This window comes from Lissotriton helveticus, assembly GCF_964261635.1.
Source record: "Lissotriton helveticus chromosome 1_1 unlocalized genomic scaffold, aLisHel1.1 SUPER_1_unloc_31, whole genome shotgun sequence".
Taxonomy (NCBI): Eukaryota; Metazoa; Chordata; class Amphibia; order Caudata; family Salamandridae; genus Lissotriton; species Lissotriton helveticus.
In genome coordinates this window covers 2056109-2067405 of record NW_027611672.1, presented here as the reverse complement: position 1 = coordinate 2067405, position 11297 = coordinate 2056109, and positions in this window count along the sequence as shown.

The window sequence follows — 11297 nt, the reverse complement described above, 5'->3', positions numbered from 1 at the left end:
AACCTCCATCACTTGTGGTAGCTACAAATGCACGTTCCTGAGGTACACAAATGCATCATCAGCATACAGTGATATGTCCTCTCAATTTGGCTCACTCGGTATACTGATTGCTGGGTCCTGTGAACGAAACAGGGCAGCAAACAGATCCATGGCTAGGGCAAAAGTAATCGACAGCGGGCATCTTTGCTGCATGCTTCAAAAGAAACTGAGATCTCTGCCTGTCCGGATGCGGGCCAGCAGGTTGGTGTAGAGGATATTTATCCAGTGTAATATTTCTGGGCCTAGTTCCATGCACATCAGCACTTTCGTTAAGTAAAACTACTCCAGGGTGTTGAAGGCCTTCTCTATATCTAGTGAGAGTGCTGTGTATGGAGACAATTCATGAAGATTCTTTTCCAGCAGCCGGAGAGGCGCCATAGGTTAAGACATATTTTTCTCAAAGGTACAATACCATTACGGTCTTGGTGGCAGGGGAGCAACCTTTTTGCAAGGACCTTCCTGTGAATCTTGTGGTCGGTACACAGTGGCCAGTAGGAGCGTAGCTCCAGGGGGTCCCTGTTGGGCTTAGGCAGTACCAATATCATAGCCTCCCATAGGGATCCCGGTAATGTGCCCTCCTGCCGGGCCTGTTGCTACATTTGGAGTAGCTTTGGAGAGAGGGTTGCTCTGTAGGTGAAGTAAAAGTCCACCGGGAACCCGTCCATCCCAGAAGTTTTGTTGCACCTGATATAGTCAATCATGAAGCCAATTTCCCCAGTGGTCAGGGTTTCATCTGGTGTATGTGCCTGAAGGGGGTTAAGTCTGGGGATCGACATTCTATTCAAATACTCATCTAATTGGGGCGCATGCACTCCCAACACAGCCTGGTATACAGACGTCTGGTACTACAGGAAAGCCTGGTTTATATCTGCTTGTACATTCAATATCTCTCCCACCGGGGATCTGCTGGCCTTTCTGGGGGTCTTTGTGGTCAACAACCTTAGTAGCCATGCTAGAACCTGATAGTGTAGTGTTCCTAGTCTGACCACCGCCTCTTTTTACTCCTTTCGAAGAGGGTTGATTGTGTTCTAGTTTCATGCAGCTACCCCAGATATATTTCCGTTGTTCATATTGTTTGTTCAAGGGAGAGGTTCTGGGCTCGCAAGGCATGTTTTACACCGTGCTACATCTTGATGCACAGGCCTTATGTGAGACCCTTAAAGGTATCCCACTCTATCACTGTTGTAGAGGCAGTCCCTTCATTCTCCTCAAAGATGGCGATATGTGTACTTACAGTATCACAGAAGACTCCGTCCTGTAGGGCCGGGGCATATAGCCTCCTAGTAGGTACTGGTACATGTTGTCTGCCTCACTGAATCATCATTTTGAGGTGGTCGTGGAACTAAAGTGTGTGGCCTAGACATTCAGATCACAAGACCAAGGAAGCCACAGAGGGATTGCATAGGAGCAAGTCAGTTCTGGTGTGCAGTTAGTGTACTGGTGAGAACAAAAAGTATTCTCATGTACGAGGATTCATCTGTCAGCAGATGTTTCACGTCTGGGTAAGCATAAGCCAGTCCACAATGCATGGGTCACTCTGATTGCATGCTCATGTTGTGGTGGGGGGAGGATCTATCTAGGGAGGTGTCGTGGGCAGAATTGTAGTTCCCACCCCATATACTCGGTGTTGCCAGGGCTTGTATCAAGGGCTTGGATGAAATACACCTGTCTCAAACTCAACACAGACAAGATGGAAGTCCTCATTTTTGGGAACAACATCTCACCATGGAATGACTTATGGTGTCTCATGGAGTACGGCATACCCCCCGCATCAACATACCATGCCCATAACCTCTGCATCATTCTGGATAGCAAGCTATCCATGAAGAAACAAGTTAATGGAGTCTCATCCACCTGCTCCCACACCCTTTGCAGGCTCCACAAGAGCTTCAGGTGGCTCCCGGCAAACACCAGAAGGACCATCATGCAAGCCCTCATCACTAGCAGACTGGACACTGGAAACAATCTGCGTAAGAGTCATTGCACCCCTCCAGGATAGACTCCAGACAATACAGAACTCAGTGGCAAGACTCATACTCAACCTCACAGAAGGATCCAAGTCACACCCCATCTCAAGAAACTACACTGGCTTCTGATTCAGATGAGATGCCAGTTCAAGATGATGAGTCATGCCTACATGGCCTTGCACAACGAAGGACCAGCATACATCAACAAATGTCTGACCTTCCACTAACCGTCCAGACAGCTTCGATCAGCTTCCCTCTCCCTCGTAGACAATCCCTGAGGGGTCAAGGTTGTCTAGTTCAGTGGTTTCCAGAAACTATTCACTCCCTGGTAAGGTTTGGAGGGTTTATGGTAGCAGTTCTACCTGATGTACCGAAACAATTACAGAATGAGTACGGGGCAAGACCTGCCCTGAACTTAGGGATGAAACTGATGGAAATGTTTCTGCAGTATCGACCATTATGTTAAGTAACATAAAAGGGGAAGCAGCAGCATCGGCTATACACCAATGCCTGAGGGAATTCAATCCTGCACAGCAGGAGTGGGAATTACCTAGACTTATCGAGGAAACCTATGCTATGTTAGACAGAGATAATTTGGGAGCCAGATCTGGGAAAACACAATTATTTATTTATTTCTTTATTTTTGTGTTTTATAGAGCGCAAACTTGACCCGTTAGTGCTTTACAGGAATTATAGGATTGTGCAAAAAGACTGAGAATCACATTAGGAGGTGGTGGGGTGCAGAATACATAACAGGTTTATAGGATTGTGCAAAAAGACTGAGAAGCACATTAGGAGGTGGCGGGGTGCAGAATACATAACAGGTTTCTTAGTGGGGTGACTAGAGAATCCGAAGGGAGGCAATAGCTAGACGTATATCAGGGTCATAGTGGTAGTTGAAGCCAAAATTTAAATGAGGAATTCACCCATAAGGAAGGTTATGGTATCCTTTTTGAAACGTGACAGAGAAGGGATTCTTCTGATGGCGGGTGGGAGAGAGTTCCATATTCTAGGAGCGGCCACAGAGAAAGCATGATTGTAAGTTTTTTTAATGAAAATGATCAGGTTGCAGCAGGAGATCTCTGGCGGACCGGGAGTTTCTGATTCCTCCAGAAAGTTAAGAGTAATTCTGAAAAGGATAATTCTAAGCAATCACCCAATTCTTCCAGGAAGAAATGATATAATAAACACAAAATTAAACAAAATAACACACAATCAGGGTGGGTCGCCTAAGCAGGAATCCACTGACAAAAAATCTGAGAAATAATAACATTAAAAAACTTGACAGGTATCAGGATACTGATACACAATCCTCTTGTTCCTTTTAGGATTCATCCGGTAGAGGTTCTGAGAGAGGTTGATGGTCAGAGCGCAGATTAGAAGAGCATGTGAAGCCAAAAAGGGAAACGCATCCCACTTCAGATTACATACCGAAAGAGGACAAACAAAAGACTCAAAAATCTCAATTTAAAAAGAAGAAGGTAGAGGGACAGCGTGGCAGAAGTCGCAATAGGTCGCCGGAATCTGATGGATTTTCTGGTGATTGCAACACTGAATGAGTATATCACTGTGGAAATGCTTGATACAAGGGTAAGTATCCCACATCTTTTAAACAAAATAATGCTCCAAATAGAGGGGGACATACCCAGGAAGATAAAGGCTCTCTTTTGGGAGAACACAATACATGGTTATGACTTTCTTTTTCCTGAAAAAGGATTGGCCTCCTGAGCTCGTAATGGAATGCCCACTGGGAGAAAAGGTTATTTAACCTGCCTTCTCTGACTTCGTTCCAGAATCAGTTAAACATTCATACACGCAGGAGTGGGCATTAGCGCTAGCGCCTACATTTTACCACTATCATGTTGTGTGGGAAGATGAGTCTCCTCATCACGAAATACTATTAAAACCAGTTCCTCAGCCGCAGAGACAATACCCAATAAAACATGAAGCTAAAATGCAAGTTAGGGAAATCCTAGAACAACTTAAGTATCAAGATGGATAGAAAGTTGCACTTCACCTGTGAATAATCTCTTGTTTCCTGTATTGAAACCGGACAATTCAGATTGCCTCGTCTTAGACTATAGACATTTGAACACTTCCACATGCATATTTGTATTACAAAATGCACATAGTGCCATGCTAAGAATAACATTGTGCAGAATAAATACAAAACAACCCTAGATATATCGAATTGATTTTTCTGCCAGAATATAGCGCTTGAAAGTAGATATTTGACCGCATTTTCTGTGCTAGGTTCACAGCATCAATTTTGTCGTTTACCTCAATGGTATAAGAACAGCCCGGGGCTGTTTTCAGCCAGGGTAACGGAGTTACTTGAAACTTTAGCTGAGCAAGCATTGTCCTATGTAGATGACATTTATCTGATGTACTATGAGCTTATGGAACACTTGGCTAGAGTGAACCACATAACCCTTGGGTTCGCTCACCTGGGTTACAAATTTAATTTCAAAAATCTAAAATTGCCCACCTCATTATCCTGTTTCTGGGAAATGAGTTGTCAAGTAAAGCCAAAAGCCTGGCAGCACATTTTTTTCTGAAAAATGTGCACTTCTCCAACCTCCAACAACTCTGAAAAGATTACAATCCATTTTAGGATTTTTTTAAATTTTGGCAGAGCATACATTTTGGGTTACGCAGAATGAGTAAAACTGTTCTACGACTTAATTAGACCTGATTTTTCAGTCAACCATTGTACACGGGACCATACAAACATTTTATGTTCCGTACAAGCTGATATGATATCTTCCAAACATTTGCATACATGTGTAAACACAACTAACCTGGTGATCCGCGTAGGTGCCGAAACCACTAGGTACATATATATCACTTGCAATTAAAGTTATACCATACAGATTGCATACAAATCACGTTTGTACACCAATGCTGAAATGCGTTTTGCACGGAAAACCTCACCGAGGTACAGACTGCTGTAGACTGTTCCCATGAGGCACAGGGTCAGATTGATTTGCATATGGCCATGTCTGAACTGGGGTGGCAGAGTGGGCTAAAGAACGGTGATGGATTAAACCCAGATCTTTTGACTGGGTGTGAGTGTTTGATTCGTTCAGATGCTCCGTCCATCACCACCCCCTTTTGTACCCCAGTGAGCGAGAGAGCACTGGCTCAGGATAATCGAGTAATAGTCGGTAACCCAGTACAGACCTTAGAGGCCGTTACCAAAGCAAGCATTCTAGACGCCAAAGCATTACATCCTCGATGGATACAATGACCTAACGCTCTCATTGCAACAGATGTAGATTACAGATTCAATTCTACATTACAAACAAGCATTCCTGCAGAATGAACAAGAATATCCTTTGCCGAATGAAATAATGCCTCTATATCGCTTTATATATATTATTTAAACCAATGGCCCAGCCTGCCATAGGAACACAATAGCAACATTCTGCGGCATGCGCAATCATAAAGGGGCGCATGCTTGATGGAAAGTTATGTCCTGAAAAAACACACACTCAGTCCCTAGGGGACTGTACAGCGCAGCTGGCAGAACTCAACGCTCTGATTATGGCACTACAAACTACAGATCATGGACTCCCCATACTTATAGTGTGTGATTCATTCTACTGTGTCCAGCCCTATAATAAACACCTTCACTACTGGGGCCAGAATGGATTTCGAGATTCATAGGGTGTACTAACAAGCTCAAGCTGCTTTGGGAACAGGTGGCAATGCTGAAAGAAGACCTTACACTGGCTCATTTCATTCATACATTGAGTCATGAATGTGTTGGTGTTCACGTTGCAGGGAATTTCATGGCTGATTAGGCTGCTAAAGCAGCAGTTCACACTACTGCCTTTGCTGAAATCACTGGTTCGAGAACGAGAATAGACAGAGACATCATGGTGGATGTCAATGCTGGTCACAATGACACTCTCTTGCCAAAAGACTTTCAACTCGAGTGCTCCTGCAAGTTAGATGCACCAAACATTCCACATACTGAAATTTCAGGAGTGTGGGATGGAGTAATACCAAACACTGCTCACAGATTGGGTTTATTACTAGCTGCTCACAAGGGTCTGGGGTGAGCACACACTGGGGGCGTGGATATAGTTTAATTACTGAAGTATCGCTATTGGTGGCCTGGTATTACAAAATAGACCAAGGACTTTGTCTTCAAATGTGACATCTGACAGCAGATGAAAGGCTCAACCATAGCACGTCCACCTCAGACATCCCTATTGATCTCAGACAAGCCTTTAGCGGTTGTTTATTTGGATCACTGATGCCCCTTTACGCTAAGTCGGGGTTTACAAGTACATATTGGTGGCAGTGGATCCATGATCCAGTTTCCTGTTGGTTTGGCCACAGCGCTTGGCTGATGATCAAACTGTTATAAAGGATTTGTGAATCTTCATTGGAACATACGCAATTTGCACACTAAATTCTGACCAGGGCCCAGCGTTTAGCTCTCTTACAAAGAAGCCATGGGAAGTATGGGTATGACCTTGCTGTACTTCTCCCTCTACTACCCTGAGGGAAATTCTGTAGTTGGGAGGAAAAACCTTGACTTAAAGCAGTCCTTAACAGCAAGGGTATCAGCCTCAGGAGGTAGTTGACTTAATTACATTCATGGGGTCCCGAGGGCACTCAATAACATGCCAAGAAAATCCCTAAGGGGTTGTACTCCTTACAAATTCCCGTTTGGTGTGAGAATGTGGGTACCAGACCTTGATAACGTCAGCATAGTGGTGGTGGAAACACCATTTGACATCAATGAACGTTTGGCTGTTTTACAGGAACTCAATCAATTCTGGGATGCACACAGCAACGTCCAAGAAAATCGCACTGCTATTGGAGAAGTGAAGGTTGTTCCGACAAGATCAGACTGGATACCGAAGATTGGAGACCTAATCAGAGAGAACATTTTGGACAAGAAAGAATTTGGGCCATCTTACTGAGCACCTGTACCTGTCCTGGCTGTCGAAGGTACTAGAACTGTACTTTTTCAACCACTTGCCGTTCGCAGAGACAAAAAGTTTGTCTCATTGATCTGATCAAACCACACTATGTGGCCGATTCTCAACAACAGGCCGCGTGGGTTCCTGTGTAACCACTGAACGCCTCTCGCTACTGTTCAGGAAGTTCACATGGAAGCTTTAATAACTACAGAAGATTCCCCTCTGCAAAGAGAAGCTGTACACAAAGATGAAATAATACTGCTTCCTGTTGAAACAACTGCAACTGAACCTTAATTCGGAAAATTGACGACGTCTATGTGAATATGCCACAGATCGAGTCATCTCCCAGTTCTACAAAACCTACTGAGCTGCCAAAAATAGTCCGAACGGCATATTGATCCTTTGTGCGTTATGGAGACTTCTCCTCGGATTCTAGTGAACCTGAACTGCCACCACTGCTTCTCCCTTTAAAGCTACGATTGTATACTCTCTATTTTGACTCAAAAAGACATACTTTGTTATTCCATGGATTCATCTCTGGATTACAATCACTTTACTGTTTCTGGTCCTCTGGATTGCTTTGGTGACTGTCTTTTTCCTGCTCCTGAGCGGACACTATCTCCCAGAACGCTCCTCTGTACAACTTGTGAACTTGGTTCTGGAACCACATACATCATCGCACCGTGAACTAAGAGACCTGTCCCTGGTGACGATTACAGCAGTTCCAGTTCCGGAAGGAATAGTTTGGGACACAGTATCATATGATGTATACGGTCTGAATGAGCTTGTTTGCAAGTTCTCTGAGAGATAAGGAGTAGGGTGTTGGTTCTTCTCAGGCTTCTTGTCTAAGCGTCTGTCTGGAGTATGACGGCCAGGTAGGCGGGTTTCCCTTTGTGCAGAGCTTTGTGCGTGAGGCAGGCAGTTCTGAAATTGGTCCGCATTTCGATGGGGAGCCATTTTAGCTCTATGAGTGCAGGGGAGGTGTGTTCGTATTTCTTTACTCCTGTGACCATTCTGGCTGCTGCGTTCAGAGTTGATCTTAGTGGAGCTAGGTGAGATTTGGCTGATCCTGTGAGGGTTGCAATCCCGTAGTCTGGTCTGGACAGCACAAGTGCTCGAGTAGCTTGTTTGAGGTCGTTCAAAGGAATGAAGGGTTTTATTTTGTTGAGTAGTTTAAAGTTGAGGAAGGCGTTCTTTTCAGTGTACTTGATGTGTTTGCTCATGTCTAATTTAGGTTCCAGGGTGATTCCCAGCAATGTTACAGAGTCGGCTAAGGTGGGTTTGTAGTTGAGCGCATCAATCGATTTTAGCCATTCTATGATTTGGGGGTTCTTCTCATCGTTGGAGATTAGTAGGATTTGTGTCTTGTCTTAATTGAGTTTTAGAGGGTTGCGTGACAGCCAGTGTTGGACTTCTCTTAGAGTGCAGTTCAGTCTCTGAATGTCTTCAGTGGAGGAGGTTTCCAGATAGATCTGGGTATCGTCTGGTTAGATGTGGAGGGGAATGTTAGATTTTTTTAACATTGTGATAAGGGGTTCCATATAGATGTTGAAAAGTTGCGGGGATAGTATTTATCCTTGAGGGACACCCCTGCTAACGGGGAGTAGGTCAGACAAGAAGTTTTTGATTATTATACTTTGTGTGCGGTTCAGTAGAAAAGAGGTGAACCACTGTAATATATACCATCTCTTCTGCTCCAGCCCTTTCTTAAAGTGCTTTAATGAGTAGGTTGTGGTCAACCGTGTCGAAGGCTGCCAATAGGTCCAGTACATTGAGTAGGCAGCATTGGCCAGTATCAAGAGATTTGTGCATATCATCTATTACATTTAGTATCGCTTTCTCTGTACTGCATCCTTTTCTAAAGCCTGCTTGGTGTGGGTCTAGGAGGTTGGTGCTGTCTAGTGTCGAGTAACTTGGAGGAGAACACATCTTTCCATGATTTTCGCTTGGAGAGGGAGGTTGGAGATGGGTCTGAAGTTATTCAGTGTCAGCACCCGTTTTTTCAGTAGAGGTGTGACTTGGCCCCTTTTCAGACAGTCCTGCATGACTCCAGTACTCAAGGAGCTGTTTATGATCTTGGGCCAGTGCGGGGCTAGGGAGAGTTTGAGCTTTTGCCAATTGGGCAGGTTTGGGATCCAGGGAGTGTGCTGAGGGTTTGGTGGTGGAAAATGTTTTGATGACCTCTGCTTCGGACATGGGATTGAAAGATTTCCATAAGTTAGGGAGCGCTTGAGTGTGGTATCATCATCTGTCCCTGGGTGTGCTTTGCTGTCTGGGGAACTGCTTTGCACATCCAAGGAGAGGTCTATCTTGGTACTTTTGTCATTGAAGAAATTGGCAAAGTTGTCACACAGGTCTTTGGAGGCCACAACTTGGTCGAAGGGGGCTTGGAAGTTTGTTGTCTGGTGAGAAGGAAGAGTTCTCTAGGTCTGTTTTTGGCGCTGCCAAGGGCATTACAGAAGAAGGAAGCTTTTTCATTCTTTGTATTTCCTTCGTACTGATTTGAGTCTAGCTCGTAGGATTGAGGACGGATTTTTTGCCAGAGTCTTTCTGCCGCTTTTAGTTCTCTTCTTTGGAAGTTTATGTCTGTGTTGAACCATGATGTAGATGGTATGTTCCTGATTCTTTTTAGTTTCGGGGGGGGGGCTCTATTTGGTCCGTAATGGAAGTCATAGTAGTGCTGTAGTGGGAGGTGAGTTCTGTTGTTGAGAGCTCACCAGGGTGGTTGGAGAGGAGGGAGCTTACCCTTGCCTCCAGGTCTGCAAGGGGAATCTTAATTAGATTTCTCGCCCAGCGGGCGGGGGTCCTGCATGCGGGGCTGGGATTGGATCCTTTGGTTCACATGGAACAGAATGATATGGTGGTCAGACCAGTCAACATGGAGGCTATGTCTGCTTGAGTGATAATGGCATCGCGGATTGAGCCTCTGTTGTGGGTTTTCTCTAGCCAGTGTTGGGTGACGTTATTGTTGCTTAGGAGGTCATTTAAGGTTTTGATTAATGCGTTATTTTCCTCATTCCAGTGAAGATTGAAATCGCCCCTAATAATGTTGTTGGAGTCACGGAGTGAGCTTTGAGTTATCAGGTCAGAGAGGTGTTCACCGAAAGAGGAGGTGTTTCCTGGCGGGTGGTATAAGAGGTGGCAGTGTAGGGATTTGTTGACACTCCTCTTAATGGTGGCAGTAAGACATTCGTAAGAGTTGTATTTGAGGGCGTCAGTGTCCATCACGGCGATGTTGTTCTTATGTATGATTGCTATACCACATCCTCGCTGTTTTTTTCTGTCTTTGCGTATGATTGCGAAGCCCGGGGCACAAGCATGTCCATACTTGGGGGAGAGAACTCATTTAGCCAGGTTTCGGTGATGAACGTGATGTCTATGTCTTGGGTAAGGATGGTCTCTGCAAGTTCTGTTGCATATTTGGTGGCCGACCTGCAGTTATTGAGCATGCAGTTTGTGTTGGATCCTTCATTATTGCGATTTTTCATTAGCGGGGCCCTGGGGATATTAGTGAGGAAGGCTGGGGGTCTTGCAGACATGGTGGGGCGGTCTTTTAAAAAAGTGGTGATAACCTGGATCTTGGAGCTAGGGGTGACAGAAGTGGATGTGTCATACGAAGCGGCAAGATCCATCGCTTCACTTGTGGACTTTGCCGCTTTGGTTCTTTTGGGTCTCTGTTTTTGGTTCGGGGGGTTGTAGAACAGCTAAGCTGTTGGGTCTTTTGGGGCTTGAGTGCTAAGAGTTGGTGAATCAGGGTGTCGGATGTGAGCATTGGATAGGCTTTCAGGGTGTGGTGAGGCTCAGTAGGATATCTGAGAGGCCCAGTTTTAGCGTTCATATCTGGATTTCCAGCAAGGTGAGTGTCTGGGTCGTCTTTCTCGTGGAGGGGGTGGGGGCGTCCCGGGAGGACATTGAAGTACTTCTTCTATTGGGTCTCTGTGTTTGGTTCCATATGGGGGTTGTGGTCGAGCAAAGATGTTGAGTCTTTGGAGGCACTGCGTGATTGGTGTTGGTAACTGTGGTTGTCATGTAGGGGTGTAGGCTGGGTTCTTGGAGTTGGCTTTTGGTGTTGGAGTTACATACATTATCCCTAAGGGTAGTCCTGGATCTGTGGTGTGGAGGATCTCAGCGTAGTTCAAGCTGCCATATCTTGTGTGTCGGTGGAGGGAGAGATTTAGGAGTCAATAACTGCGGGCTGGGTTCGCTGGTTGTTAGTTGGAAGTGGTGGTTTAGGGATGGAGGGGTTGAATGTTGTTTGGTAGGGGGTTGGAGAGCCTCTTCTTTGACTGGGCTCTGATTCAAATTGGAGGGGGGAATGAGTGGGGCACTATCGTAGAGGGTTAGACGGAGG